The sequence below is a fragment of the Syngnathus scovelli genome, chromosome 9 (genome assembly GCF_024217435.2).
Source record: "Syngnathus scovelli strain Florida chromosome 9, RoL_Ssco_1.2, whole genome shotgun sequence".
NCBI classification, from domain to species: domain Eukaryota; kingdom Metazoa; phylum Chordata; class Actinopteri; order Syngnathiformes; family Syngnathidae; genus Syngnathus; species Syngnathus scovelli.
The window spans coordinates 663,974-682,490 of NC_090855.1; the positions used below are offsets into that span (position 1 = coordinate 663,974).

Here is an 18,517-nt window from a genome sequence, read left to right on the forward strand (position 1 = left end):
CTAGTTTGTTCCACTTTTCAGCACGGTGATGCTGCTTAGAAATTTCCCTCTTGACTTTTACCGAGCAGTGAAGACATGAGTGTCATAAACAGAGGAAATACACAAATATTAGAATTAAAAAAAAAAAATTAAATGAACAAACATTAGATGAAAAAAATGGCAATAGAAAAGTAATTCAATGTCATACAAAATTGTGATTAATAATAAAAAAAAAAACTGTTAGTAATTGAGTATTTAAATGACTAAAATAAAATGGGGGTTTGGAAAAAATAAAAAATATAATTGAAAACAACTAAATTACACAGAAAATATTACACAAATGAAATCACACAACTATACATATATTGATGAAAAAAAGATAAAAATACTTTTGTTGAAAGATTTGGCATCTTTCTCATGATTATCATCTTTGCCTGCCTGGTGTCCTGCTGCACTGCGCGTCATAACGAGCGTTTTGGAAAGAAGTAAACACATCTCAGCGGGAGGGAGGGAGGGAGGGCGTGCACGTTTGCCAACACGCAGCTGTTGGCTCTGTCTTGATTTTTATTTTTTATTTTTTCTCTTCGTTCTGCCCTTGACTTTTGACAACCTTTTTATTTCCAGGGGAGAAGGGGACCGGGCGGGCCGACTTCCATTTGTCTTTAAGGGACCCATATGGAAAATATAAATTGGTAGCAGCGGGAAAAAGGGCGAGGCCGCCGACATTCCCGGCACACATTTGAATTCATGAGCTAACGCCGTCCGTGCCTTTCTTTTCGCCAACAAGAATTGTCACAGGAGGGGAGATGCAAACACACACATGCACACATCAACTGTATTCAGGAACATTTTCATTAGGTAAAAAAACAAATGCATTTTGCAACATTTGAGTTGATACAATGCACAGTGTGACAAAATTGAAGAAAAGTAAAAGTTCTCATTCAAGAACACGCAGTAAAAAAAATAGACAAATGATTGGACATGAAAATGCAAATGAAGAATAAAAACCATGAAACATGTGATCGTTCGACATAACTCCGTGCTTCTCCCGCTTACATAATTCATCTCTTTTGACTTTTTTAATTAATTTCCCGTCGGCTGACTTTACAATTTAAATGATAATTTCATCCCTCGTTAGTGTCGGAGTTCGCCGAAGTCTTCGCTTTCTGAGCCGTTCCCCTTGGAAAGCATCTCTAAATACTCGCTAAATTCAAACGCTGCATTGCCACGCTGAGGGGGAAAAAAATAATAAATAGAAAAGCACACAAATATTTAAAAAAAAGAAACATTTTAATAGATATAAATCTTAGATCAATATTATGCAAAAATATCAATTGATAAAAATAAATGTTAGATATGTTTTTATGAAATATCAAAGCAAAATTCAAACCAATTGAAAAATAGACAGCAGAATTAGTTTGCAATGTAGCCCCGGTTTTGGGGGGCTATTTGGCTTGACGGGGACCACATTAGGAAGAGGTCGCGTCCAACTCGCGTGACCTTGCGGATAATAACCGCCAGCGGGGTTGGCCGCCGGCCTCGGAGGGGTTGTGAGAGACACCGATTAAAAAAACCAGCGAGGGGACAAAGCTCCGTCGTCTTTTCCCGACGTGCCTCGCCGTGTCGCCGCTATCGGGTTGAACGGAGCATTATGCAAAACCGGGATGATTTTGGCTTCGGGGGGTCCGATAGGGAGAATTGGGAGGTGTGTGTGTGTGTGTGTGTGTGTGTGTGTGTGTGTGTGTGTGTGTGTGGGGAGGGGAGATGAGGATGGTTAAGGTGAAGGGAGGGGGGAGCGTAAGAGGGTTAATAAAAGTGACAAGTGAGTGTTTCATTCTATCAGAGCCCCCTTTCCCCCGGACAGGTAACTCACTTAGAGGATTTGCTGAGTGGGGGAGTCAGCCGCCAATTGTGTGTCTTTCGCAATATAAGCCACACCGCACACAGGACCCTCAGGTCTTATACCCCCTTTTTTATTTTTTATTTTTTTATATACGTGTATATATATATATATATATATAGAGAGAGAGAGAGAGCGAGAGAGAGAAGCCCACCTGAGAAACAGTGCAATAAAGGCCAATGTAATATGGCCACTTGGACAATTTTCCAAGGTGGCCGAGAAAAATCAACTTGATTTGGAGTTGGAAAAGAAATTGAAAGTGATTTGCAAACAGTAATTCCCCAAAATGGCATACAGCAGGTTGACTTGGGAGAGTCGTTTATATTCCGTCCACAAACTAATTGAATTCAAAAGTTATTGGAAAACACAGTCCGACTGCATGTGGAGAGAAAACGTGCACACCTTTGACCAGCAATGTTTTTATCGCTATTCACGGCCTCACTTCCTATCTGTGGCCAGAATGCAAATATTTTTGACATCCAATCAGCAGACACTTACAAGTTGACTCCGCCCTCTTTTTGTCACGATCAGAGACAAACTTTTTTTTTTCTCCTTTGAAATGAGGCCCACCGAGCATAATAGGAGACGACTCGACACCCCTCCTTGATAAGAGCGTAATTGGCTAATGATGACTGTCTAGCTGCCCCCCCCCCCCAATACTGACAGTTAATTGTAATAGATTACCTGCACGGATATAATTGTTGCTGTATGTGTGTGCCTCGGTGATCAAGAGCTCCTGGTGATGAAAAAGCTCAAATGAGTTCCTCCGTCTTTTTACGCTGCCACGCTGATGACTGTCGTAATTGCGAGCTCAATTTCCCCCGAGGGCTTGCCCCCCAAATTAAAAGAAGTCATCCCACTCTGGCGAGCGTCATCGCGTTGGTGTCGCGCTCGAGGGAGCCTCGGCTTATTTCAATAGAACGTTTCTTTTTTTTTTTTTCTTTTTAATATTCCCAGCCCCTTCTTTCCCGTTCAAGTTGTGTGTCACTAATGAATAAATAAACCACACACAAGCAGTGGGTTGACTTTCATGCATGGCTGCGCCGACTCTAACACGCGCAAGCTGTCGAGTCACCGTCAAGCCGGCGACACGTCACCGTGCATTGTGAATGCCGATGACGCACTCCTTAAGTTTTACAAGGCCTCGGCAAGGATCAAATAACACTAAGGAGCGAGCGAGCGAGCTAGTGAGCGGCTAATGGACACGGCCCCATAAAGGCCTCCCCCAAGGCACATTTCAGGGATGCGTGTTAGTGGGCCAGATTATAACCAGTGTGTAAACTGTATTCTATAAAACTTGCTTGGGCAGCGACGCAAAAACGGAGATCCCCAAATTTCCTTTTGTTCAGCCTTGGCAGAGGGTTATTGCCCCGCCCCCAAAGTCCCGAACAATATGCTAGCGCTTGTCGAGCTTGCCCTTTTAACTTGCCAAGGACCTGGCATGTCGAGCATGGCCACGAGTGGGGCGCTGCCACTAATTGTCCATAATGGCATCATAAATTAGGGCCAAATCAAGAGCGCGGGTTTGAATGGAAACTCATAACGGGAGACCCCCCCGCCCCCTTCCCTCCCAGTGGCCCATTGAGGTCTGCCAGCCTGCCACGGTTATCCATCACGTCGCAACCATCCGCAACGGGTTCTGGAGGCAATGTTAGCATGTTGCTGGCATTCTTTGGGTTGAATACAATGTCAAAGGGTGACTGTCATTCTTTACACTCTATTTATTGGAACGGTTATTCCTGTATGTTTGTAATAAGTCGGCAAACAGACTTTAGCATGCTAATTATCCTGTTAAAAAACATTTTGGTGAGTGTTTTTTTTTTTAGTGGCACTTATTTCAACTGGGTAAAGACGATTAAAGAATGAATTAAAGTTGGAGGTCAAGGCCCTCCTCTAATAGTGTTTGCAGATCCCAACGACATGTGATTTAAAAGCAGCCCAGTGAGTAAAATTCTACTCCAAGCAGATTATTTCTCACCCCAGGCATGAGATCTGCAGAAAATTCCCCCGCTGCTCACGCACGGCGGTTAAATTTAGTCCAAGCGCCTGGATTTAGTCGCAACATTTTCAGGCCTTATCAGACATTCACCCCAAAGTATTTTGCGTGCGGTTATTTATTTGTGCAACGTGGGCGAAGGCGGCGTGCGAAGCGGAGTTGCCTTTCCATTTGAGGATGGGTGATTGACGGCCAAGTTTCCCCGGGAGTGTCGACTGCTTTCCTGGCAGGGATCCACGGCGTCTTGTTCGCTTCGAGAGCCTTGGCGCGCCTTGCGCACTGTGCATGCCAGCGCGCTGTTGCGTCAGCAATAATCTCTGAAAGCAAACAAGAGACGGGGAAAAGGGATCAGGCTTTTGTTAATAGAAATGTCTTTCTAGTCATAGCGTCGTTCCCGCCCGCCCCCACGCAAAAGCATGTGTACAATGGCAACGTTTCCCTGTCTTATGCCAACGAGCGCCGCTAATCCTTTAGAGCAGGGATTCCCAAACTTGATCGGCTCAGGACCCCAAACTTTCTGAAAGCAGAACAACCATGGAAAGGCTTCAAGAAAATCATTTCGATTTTTTTTTTTTTTTTAATCAAGTAAACTTTTAACTACGACCACTAAATACAGCTAGGCTAGCTAGCACTTGGCTAAGCTTAAAACACCTTCTTCCGTGTTGTATCCGTTTTGGGAATGGCACATTTAAGCAACGCAGTCTTTGTCGGTTACGTCAGGAAACGGTTGTCTTGCACAACAAGCAAGAAAATCCGACTTAAATGCTCTCCCACTACTCAAGAGAATAGTGCTCCAATCACATTCAGGTTGAGGGAGTTTGAAATGCATCTAAAATTGTATTCCTGACCTAAATATAGCTTCTTTTTGTTTTGTTTTGTTTTCCCTAACCTGCGATACTAACCTCCAGAGAGAGCGAACAGCTCACACGCTGCGGATGATTCAATAATGTGATGAGCTAGCCGTTCTCCTAGCGCACGAGAGGAAGGCCAAATTAGCCGAGCGGTATCAGCAATTATCGGGGCACGCCGTGTACCCGAGCCCTCCTAATAGGTATGTAGAGGAGGCATTATTCAATTAGACTGGCGACGAGGCTAGCGGCGCCGGCGACACTGCCGCTGTCTTCTCCTTATGAAACAACCTATTTAAGCTAAATCAACTCCCACTTAAGAGCGGCGGTAATAAGCGCGCGGCGACGCTTGCCGGCCCGCGGGGGCCCATCCGTCATGCCACGCGTTATACGGGAGTCGGAATGAGTGATAACGCCTCGACTTAGCCGCCGTTGCTGGCTGACTGGCTGGCTGGCTGGCGCCGCAGGAGCCTTTCATGCACGCAGCAGATAATGTAGGCTGTGAACTCAGTTTGTGTGCTAGGTAGCAAGTCGCTTGATTTTACTTTGCCCTTAGAATTTGATTTTATTGCTCAACATTTGCGAAGGTGTGCGAATGCCAAAATGTGGCTTAAATGATGTGTCAAAAGTCCGGCCACCTCCGTTTGTACTAGTCTGTTATTTAGGCTAGCATACAAGCTAACACCGTTGCCCAGCCTTGTGTGAAGCAAATTTTTTTTGGTGTTGCATAACTTGGCGACTACATTTATGAAACGTGGGTTCAAGAGTGCGGTCACAAAACACATTTCTCAAAGTTTCAAAGCGGTTTGATGAACAATGTGTCGCCAGAGCCGATCCCCGCCAGCAAAAGGCTGAGTTGCACTGTGGTTGTTTACAAAATAGACGTGTTTCTTTTTTTTTGCCGATGTTTGTATTCCTGGTGAATTACAGCGATAACATTCTTGAAAGTACCATAAAACCTTTGCAAACAAACGGGGGAAAAAGATGTTGACTATTTCCCGCTCTTGGATCATGAATAGCTAAATGAACAGATGAAAAGAACAACAAAACAGAGACAGAATTGGGGAGGGGAGGGGGGGGGGGGCAACCAATGAGCGTTGCCCTTGCAAAATTTCACAGGCGTCTTTCTGTTTTTGTTGACATATTTGTTTTCCGCCTCGCTCTCCTTCTCGGCGTGGCTCATCAGTGTGGCTGTTCGTGGGTAATGACTCCCACTGTGGCAGAGCCCCTTTAAGGTCTAGGTACCCAGTCTCCCCCACCCTGGACCACCCCCCCCACCATACATTATTCATAGATCACAATCAAATGAGGGAACAACGGTTGGTAGCACGAGACGCGGAGCATGGCTCTTCCTCTTCCAAAAGTCCCCCGAGGTGCCACAGTCTGGTACACAGAAAAAGAAAAAAAAAAAAATCTACCACTCCCAAGCCTCCTCAACAGTTTATTTGATGGGGGGTGCAGACAGATTGACTCAGTACCAGGCCTCTGGTGACCTCCCTTACCCTTTTGGGGTAGTCATCACTTCCTGTTCTTCTCCACAGGGGTGCACCCAAATTGTCTGGCGCGTTTATCATTTTTTTTAAGTTGTTTTGACATCACTGGCAAGCTGTTTACTCTAGTCTGGTGTTGTGGTTTTACATACGTACGGCATCCTACAATGACATAAAAAAAAAAAAAAACCTCACCCAATTTGCTCAATATGTCTGCTTCAAAACAAAGTGGGCTTTTTCTTGTAATGATGTCGTTGAGACGTAAACATTTTGAGGACTCTCAAGAAGGTGGAAAATAAATAAAAAATAAATAACATCAGCTGAAGCCACAAAGACGGATTTTGTAACCATCCCCTCAGGCTCATCTTCTCCAAATACGCCATTATGCTCCTCTGATGATCCTCATTATTGGGGCGGCGGGAGCGGCGCTTGCGTCCATCACGGCCCTCTAATGCGGGGTCTAATGGTTCTGACCCGCGCGGGACACAGGTGGGCCCCAAAACCGCCTTTGATTGGCTCCATTCATTAAGCCACTCGGCCGCCGCTGCAGCCAGCGCTTCCCGAGGAGCGCAATTTTGGCCCCGTGGCTGTTCCGTCCAAATGGCTCAATTAAAAAGGTTAATTCAGAGCGGGACCCCTCAAATCTATTATTAGTGCCAAGCTAATGAAACCCAAATGCTACTTGGAGTCTGGCCTGCAATTGTAATTTGAAATCTCAAGTCAACCGGCGCGCTGTCTCGGAAATGTCTACTTTGAGAGCATAAGCCTAATTTCAAATCTTCAATATCTCCAGTGTGCTGTTTGCGTCCCATGCACACACTGGAGCTGTGTTGCTTCTTTGCATCCCGGCGCCGGCGCCGGCACCGGCGCGGTGCAGCGCATACACGGCGCACATTTATTATTCATGCCGGCAATCAAATAAGTGAACTCCTCAGAGAAAGTTACTCTCTCTCTCTCTCTCTCTCTCTCTCGCTCTCTCTCTTTTTCCTCTTCTTTCAACACTCGCCACCTGCGCGGAATTGCTTTCATGGCGGCGAAGGCTTTGCGGCGAAGCCGTCGGCCCCGGCAGCCGTCGCCGCCCGCCATCTCGACCGCCGCTGCCGCCGTCCCGCCTGCCCTCCTCCCCCGCCCGTTTTGGGGAAATGAGCAATTCTCTCATTGTAATAATGCGCCTCTGTCATCTCCCCATTATCGGCGTGATAAAAGATGAAATATTCAGGGAGGCTGGCCTCCTAACCTGATCTGGGCGTGATATTGGGCCCGTGGAAAATGAGTTTTATCAGCTTTAATATACTCCTTGGCAGACTGACCCTTGAAATTAAACATTATTACAGAGCGGATATTTAAAAAAGCGGGGCCGCAAATGACATCAAAATGAAAATATTAAGGAACATTACGGCTCCATCAAGTGCATGGCGGGCGTTTCTCCCTGCTTCTCTTCTCGCCGTCAACCGTTGCGCTGGAGGTGTCACCGGCACGTGCGCGGTTGTGTGCGTGTGTGTGTGTGTGTGTGACTGTGTGCGTGCGCGGGCAGGCGGTGGGCTGCCGGTGGAATAATAAAAAATTCCGCCCGTCCCGCCCGCTTCATACGTCTGAATAAACTAATTATGGCTCCACGCGCTCATCACCTTCTTTATTGAGAATGCGGGGAAAAGAAACAGTGTAGGTGTGTGTGTGTGTGTGTGTGTGTGTGTGTGTGTGTGTGTGTGTGTGTGTGTGTGTGTGTGTGTGTGTGTGTGTGTGTGCGTGTGCGTGTGTGTGTGTTTGCATGCCAGGAAAATGGTAATAGTGCGCAATCAAACCGGTGTTTGATGTGTACACGACGCATTGCAAGTGATAGTCGCGCCTGTGTATTGCTGTAGTAAGTGTCATGAATTTAGTTAAGTTACAAATATTTTCAAATATATTCCTATGTATTTGATTTGATTGACAAAGAAACAGCTTGGCGTGAAACCCTGATTCCAATGGTTAACTTGAGACCTTGAAAGTTGAATTTAAAAGCCGAAACCCTGACCTTAAAAAAAAAAAAAAAAAAAAAATGTTGTAGTGCATTTTCTCAAATTTATTTGATCAAGCGATAGGATGAAATCTAATCATGTGGATCCAGCAGATTTTATTTTGTCAAAAATAACATTCAAAAAGTCTAATTTGGAACAAACATTCGATTTTCAGCGTCTCTGACTAAAAACTGAAAGTCCAAAGGAAGTTTTACTGAAGTCAGTGTTTTCCAAAATCTTCTCAAAGTCGCTTGATAGAAATATTTAGGAATGACTTTTCTGTCACCCCCGCAAACTAAACATGAAGTGGGCAAATGGATTTCCTTCATCACTTCAAAGCTAAACGCCATCAACGTGCGCTTCCTCCCCAAATGCGGAGAAAGTGGCGTTACTTCTGTAAAGCCTGCGCCCATTTGTCACCCGACTGGCGCAGGCTGCCGCAATAAAAGGCGGAGGAGGGAGAGAGAGAGGGATGCGATTTGAATAGATTTCCCGGCAAGTGCGTCCGCGGGGTGGAAGTTGGATGAGTAAGCAGTGTCCCCCAGGAACGAATTAAAACTTTACTTTTGGTCACGGCAAAACAGCCCCCCCCACCTCTGAGCGCTTGTTGGCTTATCATCTCAATATACTCATGTGTTCGTGTGTGTGTGTGTGTGATGATTGATGTGTGTCTGGTCACGTATGAGTGTGTGTGTAGTGCCAAGCAAATGAAGCAGACACCCCGGTGCCCTGAGGTTAGGGGGGGGGGGGGGGGTTTACGCCCGCACACCGTCAGGCCCGGATGAGTATTCACAGCGGCATGTCCTTCTGAGCAGCTTTGGATGTCCACAACGTCTGTAACGGTGTCAAAGTCGGGTTTCAAGTCTGGGTTAGGATTTCCATTCCACATCTCTCCAGATTTTTTTTTTTTTTTTATATACGCAGGTGAGGAGAGGGCCCCAGGATGAGGCCAAGCAAATACATGAAAACGGGCAAAAATGGGGGAAAAGAAAAATGCGGGATCAACACCACGGGAGGGGGGAGGGGGTAGGGGGGGGTTTCGTCGCCAGGGGGGCAGAAACGCAGCGGAGGGATAATGGTTTTCTCTCCCTTCCACTTCTCTCGCTCTCTCTTTCCCTGCCACTTGATTCATTATGCTGATATACACACTATTTGCTTCCCGAGCGTGCTCCCCTCTCATCCCCCCCCCCCCCCCCCCTCCTTTGGTAGAGCACACACACACACACACACACACACAGTCACACGCGCATAGAAACACACACGGCGAGGTGCCGGTGCCGGTGCGTACGGTTGCCATAAATATAGCAAACGACACAGCCCGGCAGCTGAGCAAGGTCAGCCCGGTCCCGGGATGACAGTGCCGTGGGCGCTGCACCCAGCTCTTATTAGGAACGCACACGCAAAGCTCATTAGGACGGACCCCTGAGGCCCCCCCACCGCTTCCCAAGCACACAAACGTATCCAAACATTGATCCATTTACTGTTTAATTGCAAAGCCGCAGTCCACGTTTTCGCCACTTTTGCTTTATTACGGCTCTGGCTGCCTGCAATTTGGTTGCGGCGCCATTTGGCGTCTTCAAAGAGCTACGGAAAGTCAAAGAAAAAGCCTTGTGTGGCTCTGATCTGACCTCCAAATGTGGAAGTAGAAGGGCTGAGCCGGTGCCAGTATCAAATGCTTGTGAAGGATGCCCATACTTGAGGCAAAACCAAAACTCCTACTTGCCGGGAGTTGGTGAATGATGTGCGTCAGTGAGACCGATTGGCCTTTGTGTCAATTGAAATTTTGAGTACAAGTAAAAAAAAAAAAAAAAACAACCCAGTAACTAGTGCTAAATGTGTGTATGTGTGCGTACTGTTGTACGTAATGTGCTTGGCTCATGCTCTGGACACGCCCGAGAGAATCTGTGAGCGTTGCCCCCCTCCCCCCCCCCATCAAACACATGCTGCGACACAGGCACACACTCTCTGAGCCATTCCTCATTTCTCCTTTTCAATCCATTTTTTATTTCATCATCAAGGTGCAATCCTGTAGCAGTTGATTCAATCTATCAACTCCTGGGTCACAAACTTCATTGATCCCCGAGAAACTTTGGGGGGGAAAGTTGAAAGCACCTCGGCAGTGTGCCACCGTGCCCCTCTTTAGAAAATGCATTGGATAGTGATTGCCCCCACCCAATGCCAACCTCCTCCATCCTCCCACCTGCTTTCAGGAGTGGGTTTGTGGGGGCGGTGTCAGACCCGTCAGGCGACCATTGGGCTGTGACGGGCAGCAGCCCCGCCTGCCTGCCTGCCTGCCTGCCTGCCTGCCTGCCTGCCCGCCCGCCCGCGTCCCGCAGTCTGGCGCCCGCTGAGCCCAGCTTGCCAAAGTGACCTCGCTAGAACTGCCAAGTGGGTATTAGGAGTCAAATAAATAATCATAAAGTCAACTAAAAATCATCAGCCTGCTAAGTGGACAACGCTGAACGGACCACAATAATATAATCATTAATGATTAGCGCGACATGCTCAAACGGAAGTTGGACAAATGTTACTTGGCTTTGCTTGGTGTGGCTTGACTTAAAAAGCACCAAAGCTAACTTATTATCGGTATTTTAGTGCCATCTCGGTTGGAGCGTATCGCTAACAAAATGCTACGGCAGTCGTCGCATTTTGGAGATCCCTCTAGCGAGTTATGAGATCAAAAATGATGATGAATGTGGCAGGAAAGAACCAGGTGTGCACCGGAGCATCTCTGGTGGCAAAAACACAACACGGTTGGCATCCCTCAGAGGGTGATGCAGCGAGGTGACAACATTGAGGAGGAGAGCCGGCGCTTTTCCCTCTTCCGCTTTTCCTCGCAACTTCACATCCAGTTCAAGCGCTGGCTCGGCACGCCCAAAGCGCTCGCTCGCGAGCCGGTACCCGCCTCCCCCTTTGGCGGTACCCCGCCCCCCTACCGCAACCCCATGGAGATGCGTCGGGGTCAGGGAATATGGGGAGAGGAACAGAGGGAGGCCGCGCTGGACGACTTGAAAGGAATTCTAATGAGGCGGCGGCGGCGGCGGTGGTGCGGTAGCGTTGCTGCCGCCGCCGCCGCCGCTGCCTATTCCCACGACAACAGGCCCCAAACAAATAGCTGCATTTGAAGTCCCTTCGTTTTATGCCTTTGAAAATGTTGCAAGTGTGTTTGTGCTGCTGCTGCTGCTGCTGCTGCTGCTGCTGTTGTTGTTTTCCTGACTGACTGTTGCGCGTGTGTGTTTGTCTACCTTCCTCAGAAGTTAGTGTCCCGAGATCTGATTGGCTTTAATGTCTACACCCAAATCATGTCATTATTGTCGACTTTATTATTATTTAAAAACAAATGTTAATTGGTCATTAACACAGTCCACTGGTGTGTTTGCTCTTAATTCACACATGGCGATGAGGACCGTCGCACTTGTTCAAATCCACTTGTTGTTTTTTTTCCCGCCGTACTACATGTAAGCACCCCCCGATGGAGTCTTAGTAGTCGTGGAAACATTTTCCTCCACAACCGTTTTCATAAAAATAACTCCAGCATGAGCCGAAATTCAACTTTTCCACATTTCCTCAAAGACAAACGCCTCAGCTTCCCAAAATGAATTGTCAGATGGAATCTTTGGAGTTGCAAAAGTACCCCCCCCCCCCCCTTTAACTTCTGATTTGATTGAAATTCGCAGGAATCAATTTGAATTGACCCCATGACCTCACATTTGCACAAAAATCACCAGTACGACAGACAGATGTTTTTTATTTGTCAGGAGGTGGCAGCTGACCTCGCCCGCCCCCCTCTAGACGCGGCTTGGAAAACTGGAAATAATAAACAAGTGTCACTAATGCATTATGGAGAGAATGACTTTCAGCAAGTGGGACAGCATGAAAAGTATACAGCCCCTCCCTCCCTCCCTCCCATCCCTCGTTTTCAAACTCATTTTGGTAAGTGTTGCTCAGGCCAACTATTTCAGTCTTGGGCCATGCAAAACATTTCTTCCAGCTGATGTTTGTTTGATCAAAGCCATGTTGCAAGTGTTCTCCCCAAACTACGTTGTGGCTCGCCTCCTCGTCTCGTCTCGCCTCGCCTCGCCTCGTCCCGAGCTCTCATCGTACTCGACTGTTAACGCGCAAACATAAAACAGCGGCAGCCCGACCTGCTGCCGAGCGTGTAAGTGGAATATCTTCCTCCAGTGGCTTATTGAGCAGCATAATTACGTTGCACATATTGAATTCCACTAATGCGCCAACGGTAGCTCTTATTTAATACCGCCAACTCCCCGGGGGGGGGGGGGGGGGGGGGGGGGGGGTGATTTGGAGCTCACATCTCCTCGCTTTGTAGCGTTGGAAATATGTCACTTGTAAATGCGGCCAAAGCTTACCTGGGACCCGAGTCGTAATTCTGTGATGGTCCCCTGAACCAAATGTGATTATTTGGCCTTGAGCGGGCTATATATCTGCACGGCGACTCCTTCATTCCCAGCCGTAAAGCATCGCCGCTTTTGAGGAAAATGGAGAAGGGATGCCAACTCTCGTCCGTTTAGGCTCCCTGAAAATCTGTTTGGTTCTTGAAGACGTTGCCGATGTCAAATCGAGTCGTGATTCTAAAAAGGTACATCCGACTCAGGCCAATAAAAATCCCGTATCATCAACGACTCTGAAGTTTAGTATAGACACTGCCTCGGTTTTGTTTAACTTTTAAATTGAGCTCATTTGTTTTGAAATGACAATTTGACACTTTTAGTGTCGCGTGTGCAGCGAATTTGCAGAATTTGGATTGATTGAAATGAATGTAAAAATATTGTCCCCCAAAAAAGATCACATTGGATGAGGTAGCCGTTGCCACTTGACATCATTACGGAGTGTCTTCAATCCAAATGTTTCTCGACACTTGCGCCCTTTTGGGACCAAGTCTTTAACGGTTGTGGCTTGTACAAATCATTGAATGAAATTAGACGAGCTCACGGACGGCTATGTCTAATTTTCATGAAGGAACAATCTGCATGTTTCGCCCGAGGGCTCGTTGTATGGATGAATCACATGATGTGCCTCTGGAGAGTAATACTGAGCTCCACCTGAAGATGGCAGCCAAAACCTAGTTAGTCACGCCAATCCGCAGGCCTCCTTCTTCTTTTTGTCTCTTTCTTTCCAAACCATATTCCTCCATAGAGTCAAACGTGTTTTTTTATTTATTGTCGGATCAAGCCGCTCGGCCGTGTGTTTGTTTCACTTAAGCGCAAAAGGCAACATAGAAATGTACGCTACGTCATGTTTAACGAGGATGCATTTTCAATCTGTTGGGAGAGGAAGGCAAGATGGATGACGTCCCAAAACAGACTCCAATAGTTGGACAATGTTTCTTTTGGGACCTTTTTTTTTTCCTTCTTAAATTGATGGTGTACAGTGTCAGTTTGGTGAGCAAAAGATCAATCCCACTTTGGGATTAAATACATTTGGGAAAAGTCACTTTTTGTGTCGTCTTACAGAGATCACATGACAAATTGTATGACTGGATCTTCAAGTTTGGAATAATGCTCATTTAGATTTGCTGACTTTGCTCTCAAAGGAGGACGTGAGGGGGCAGGGCCTGAAATGATGTGCGTCACATTTCAAACAAGCTTTGAACAATCTTTGCATGTGTACGCCTTTACTTGAGACAAAGAAGGTGGCGTCGCCATGGCAAACAATGGGAGCTTGGTGTGGTGGGGGGAAAGCGGGGGACCCACCCAAACAGATGAGAGAGAGAGAGAGAGAGAGAGAGAGAGAGAGAGAGGTGGCGAGAGAGACGGAGAGGTCACGCAGGGTGGCGGCGATCTGGCCTTCTTTCTGCGTGTCTGGGTCAAGTCTGCGCCGTCACGCTCCAGCGCACCATTATTGACTGCTCAAATTGATACCCCAACAATGACTTGGTTGGGGCACCTCGTGCGCTCGTGTCACGCTAGGTGTGGGGGACGCACCAACTCTTGGTATTTGGACACATGAGAACATCTTTATTTTAAAATGAAAAATATATACAGTTTTACTCACCCACCAAAACACGCTGCGCAAAAATAGTCTCAAGGACTCATGCCCAAAATTGAAAGAAAATCTAATCTAATCCGAAGCAGCCATTTTTTTGCGTTTTTTGCTAATCCAACGAGCCCCAATCGAAAGGCAGGTATCCCAAAACAGACAGGCGTCGCCGCCGCTCAATTACGAACAATCATTTTGATGATTGGCCGTGAAAAACAGGGCGCCTTCATCGCCTCTCTGCAGCTTTAATTATTATTGTTATCGTCATTATTATTATTTCACGGCCTGTTTAAAGATGTAACGCGGCCCACAAAGCAGCGCTTTTAATGACCAATTAACAGGAGCTCCTCGGAGCGCCGTGGCCTCGTGGAGGATTTGCTTGAGTAAACAGGGGTGCGGCGGTTGGAGGGGGGCTCTATCTTGTTACACGCATACAGAATAAACGTCCATGCATACACACGCACGCACGCACACACAAGCCAAAAGAATCTTATTAAAGGAGCGACGCTGTTTACCAAAACCTTGACTCGCTCAAAAAAACGGCGCTGGAAACTCTGACGAAATGGCGTGGAAGAGCGAGTAAATGAGCGCAGGCCGCCGCATCATTAGCATTGCTCAATAATGTAGCTGGGGGGTAGGACAGCGGCACTCAAGGCCACGGGGCTTTCCGAGAGGCTAATTTGGACTTCGCCGTGTTTACAAGCAGCTCCCCCAACCAAACACAAACAAACCAGTGGAGGCTCCCCGCAAAATCACCCGTGAGGGATCCAGCGTACGGCCAAACGCCACCCGCTAAGTTGGAGCAAAAAAATGTTGCTTAAAGGTTTTTGGGTTCCCGGGCAAAAATGGACGTTTTTTTGGACCGGTCCGACTTGGAAAGAAGAAAAATACCAAGAAAGCCCACGAGGTCAATTTGTTATCTATCGATGCGGTCTCAAATAAGTGAAACGGCTCTTTTCGCTAATTGCTAACAGGGTGATTGCTAACTGGCGTCGTTTTGCAAGCATTTGCAACCCTTCGTTGACATTCTCATGGAGACACTCAATCAGCACTCTGCATACGCACGGCACGCACACACACACCGACAGCGTATTATCTTTCCGTCGAGGGGGGCGATCAGACAACGCGGTTAATAAGACAGTGCGTTGATTGTATTTGTTTTCCATTTATCTCTCGGCTTTTGAAGACGCCCGGCGGTAATTACGCCGCTAAGTGAAAGTGAAACGGGCGAGTCGCGGGCCGAGCGTCGTGCGAACAACAGATCGAGGATGACAAGAGGCTCAGTGGGACAATGCAGACAAATGCTAATCCCCCCCCCCCCCAACACCCACCGCCGCCCATTAGGAATATCCCATTGTAATAGAAAGACAAAACCAGAATCGGAAGGGAATAATACATGCGCGCCTGACTCATGCCAATGTGTTTAGCATAATGAAAGCGTGACTTTTGCCGGCGCGCTCGCTCGCGCAAGTATTGTAAAGCAAATAAAGAGGAAAGCTTAAACGCTCCGTGGGAGGTTGTTAAGAAAGACGACGCAGAGAAAATGTCGGGAGACTTTAATGTCACGTGAATTGACAATCGCACAAAATGACTATTTAAGGGACGTTACGATTTCGGAATCGATCATCCCGTGGTTATTCCATCAGTTGGTTGTTCTTTTGGCTAACGAGCTAGCGCGGATGCCGTGGGTTTGTTACTTTATAAGAAGTAGCAAGTGATTGGACTCAAGAAGCAAAGTAACAGGTAGCGTGCCATCCACCATGTGAGCACAGCTGGAAGTCGTCAGCGCTCTACCTTGAATCCATTACCAAAGCAGTCAATGTTTTGTTGCTCGGCTATTGACGTATTGAGGTTTTGATGAATGACCGACCGACCGACCGACCGACCGCCTAATTAATGAACATGGCCTCCGCTTGCTTGTACAGTGAAAAGGACGTTATTGATGTGCCGCTGCTTTTCGTCTTTTCTACGTTAGCTCGAAGGAAAAAGACAAATGTCATTTACAACAAGGACTTCCTTGATTGCTGTCATATATGAGAAGAAGGAGAAAGACACTTGATCTCCATCTCTCTACCCTTGCATGCTCCTTTCTCTCTTCCCGGTCATGCTAATTGCTCCCAAGGTCAGAGTATCGGAATCCCACCCCCGCCTCACCCCGCCTCACCCCTTTGCCTCACCCCGCCTCACCCCTTTGCCTCGCTTGGCTTTGAATGGCATGTTTTGATCAGGCCTAATTTGATTGGTGGATGCCGTCTGCTGGGGCGGATAGGGACGCCGCTTTACAGCCCACTGCTCTTGATGTGTGTGTGTGTGTGTGCGTGCGTGCGGCATGCGTGTCAAGGCGATGCATGTCAGGTTATGAAGTGTCGACGGAGGAGAGTGTTACACGTCAGCGGGGAAGTGTTTTTTGAGCCGTGTCAGAGTGTGTGTGCAGGAGGGGGTTGAGTGTGTGTGTGTGTGTGTGTTTGAGTTTGTGTGCAAGAGTGTCACGGAGCGTTTTGTTGCGTTTTTAAAGGCGACAGAGGGCCTGATGCGATCGGATGTGTTGCTTTTATCGCTCCGAAAATGTTCACGGGTCAATAAGAGCAGTTGTGCATTTCGAAAACAAGAAAAAATGCAAGGTGATTCCAAATATTTTATGTGTATCAGGTCAAATGGATGCCCAAAAAACAGAATTGCTTTTAATAAACCAATTCCTGTCATGTAAGTGTAAACTTTATTTTTTGGTCTGACTAACACAGTGAGTTCTACATAACCCAAACAGACACCATTCCATGAATATCTATGAAATGAAAATATCTGTAAGAGGCTCCAATTTGTCGGCGAGCTCTGCACTCGACTGACTGCCGCGTCCGTTGATGCGGCGTGTCATTTCCTCGCTTTATGATTAGACTGCTTTGCCATGGGCTATTCCGGCCAATCGCGAGGAGAATTATTTGTTAGGTTGCCACGCAAATAAAAATGTCCTTTGCATCAATTGTCCCATAAAATGTCTAAAAGTAGGCACGCTGTCATTAGCAATTTAGCTTGATGTGATAAATTATGCATCTTTAGTTTTTGACTGGCAAAAAAACAACAAGGTATTTACATCTCAATGGGGGAAATGCAACAATTATTTTAACATCTTTTAGGATGTCCAAAATAGAACGCCAACTGTCAAATGGAGGATGCGGCAATTTCACTTACTTTCCATGCTGATTTGAATTTTTTTCTTTCCACCTGCCGCTGTCCTGTTGACGTTTTTTTGTTTTCTTTCTTTCTTTTTTTTTTTAGAAGTGATCACTTTGAAACAATCATTTTGCATTGTGCCTCACTCACATAACATCAAAGTGACATATTGTGCATTTCTTTATTTTAGTCTCACAATTAAAAAAAAATTGTCCGTCAGTCCGAGACCGTTGGACTCCTGTTTTGCTGGCGAATGATGGACTGGCAACATTTTCAGATGTGCATATCTTAGATAGAAGAACAATCCATTGACTGATTTTCTTTATTTTATTTGTCACATTTTTGTTGCGAAATGTTTCTATATTTTGTCGTAAAATGTGACGAGCACAACTCGTTGGAAACTAGCCGCCTTAGCTACTGCTAATTGATGCTCACCCTGCAGCTCTGCTTACCTTGTACGCAATCGTGCTGTACTTCTCTCCACATAAACGGAAAGGTTGAAATCAGGTGTCGCTATCGAGCGCACGCCAACCCCCCCCGGCCCCACCGGGGAGAAAGTGAACTATGTACAGTAGGAAGTCGGTCGGCCAGGCGCGCTTGTGGCACCGGCGCTGATCCGGCCCTCTTATGAGTGAGATTGATAGGGCCTGTGATCAGGGACGCAGCGCTCGCTCCCGCCGTCGCTGGTGAGATGGATCGCATCACACCCGGCGTGTCCTCCGCTTCCAGGATAAATGAACAGAGGGGGAATCTATCACTCCCAGAGAAAAAGGGAGGGAGGGAGGAAGGGAGGGAGGGTGTCACAAGGAGACTTTTCTGACCAGGAAAGTAGCAAGGTAGAAAAGTCGGGGATGGCGAGGTAAAATAAGATGGAGGAACTGGCGACTGCCCCCCCCCCCCCCGCACAGGTTAGATGTTAGTGTGTGGGGGTGGGGTGGGGGGGCTTTTCTCATGTCGGGCTGTCAGCCCACCATTTGTCACGGTGAGCGATCGGATGCGCCGCCGAAGCCATCACTCACCTTCTCCGAGCTTTGTGTCTGTGTGTGTTTGTGTGTGTGTGCGCGTGTGTCTTCATACAAACCACGCCCGGGTAACAACTTGATACACAGTTTCCTAAATAAATAGATGATGTGTCTCAA

The 18,517-nt window shown here is 47.1% G+C and overlaps 1 protein-coding gene across 2 annotated transcripts in view; it reads left to right on the top strand.

The window, feature by feature from the left end:
- The window catches only part of c9h8orf76 (chromosome 9 C8orf76 homolog), a 160,583-nt gene that overhangs the window by 12,664 nt on the left and 129,402 nt on the right, over positions 1-18,517 (top strand). The gene's annotated exons all lie outside the window — the stretch shown is intronic.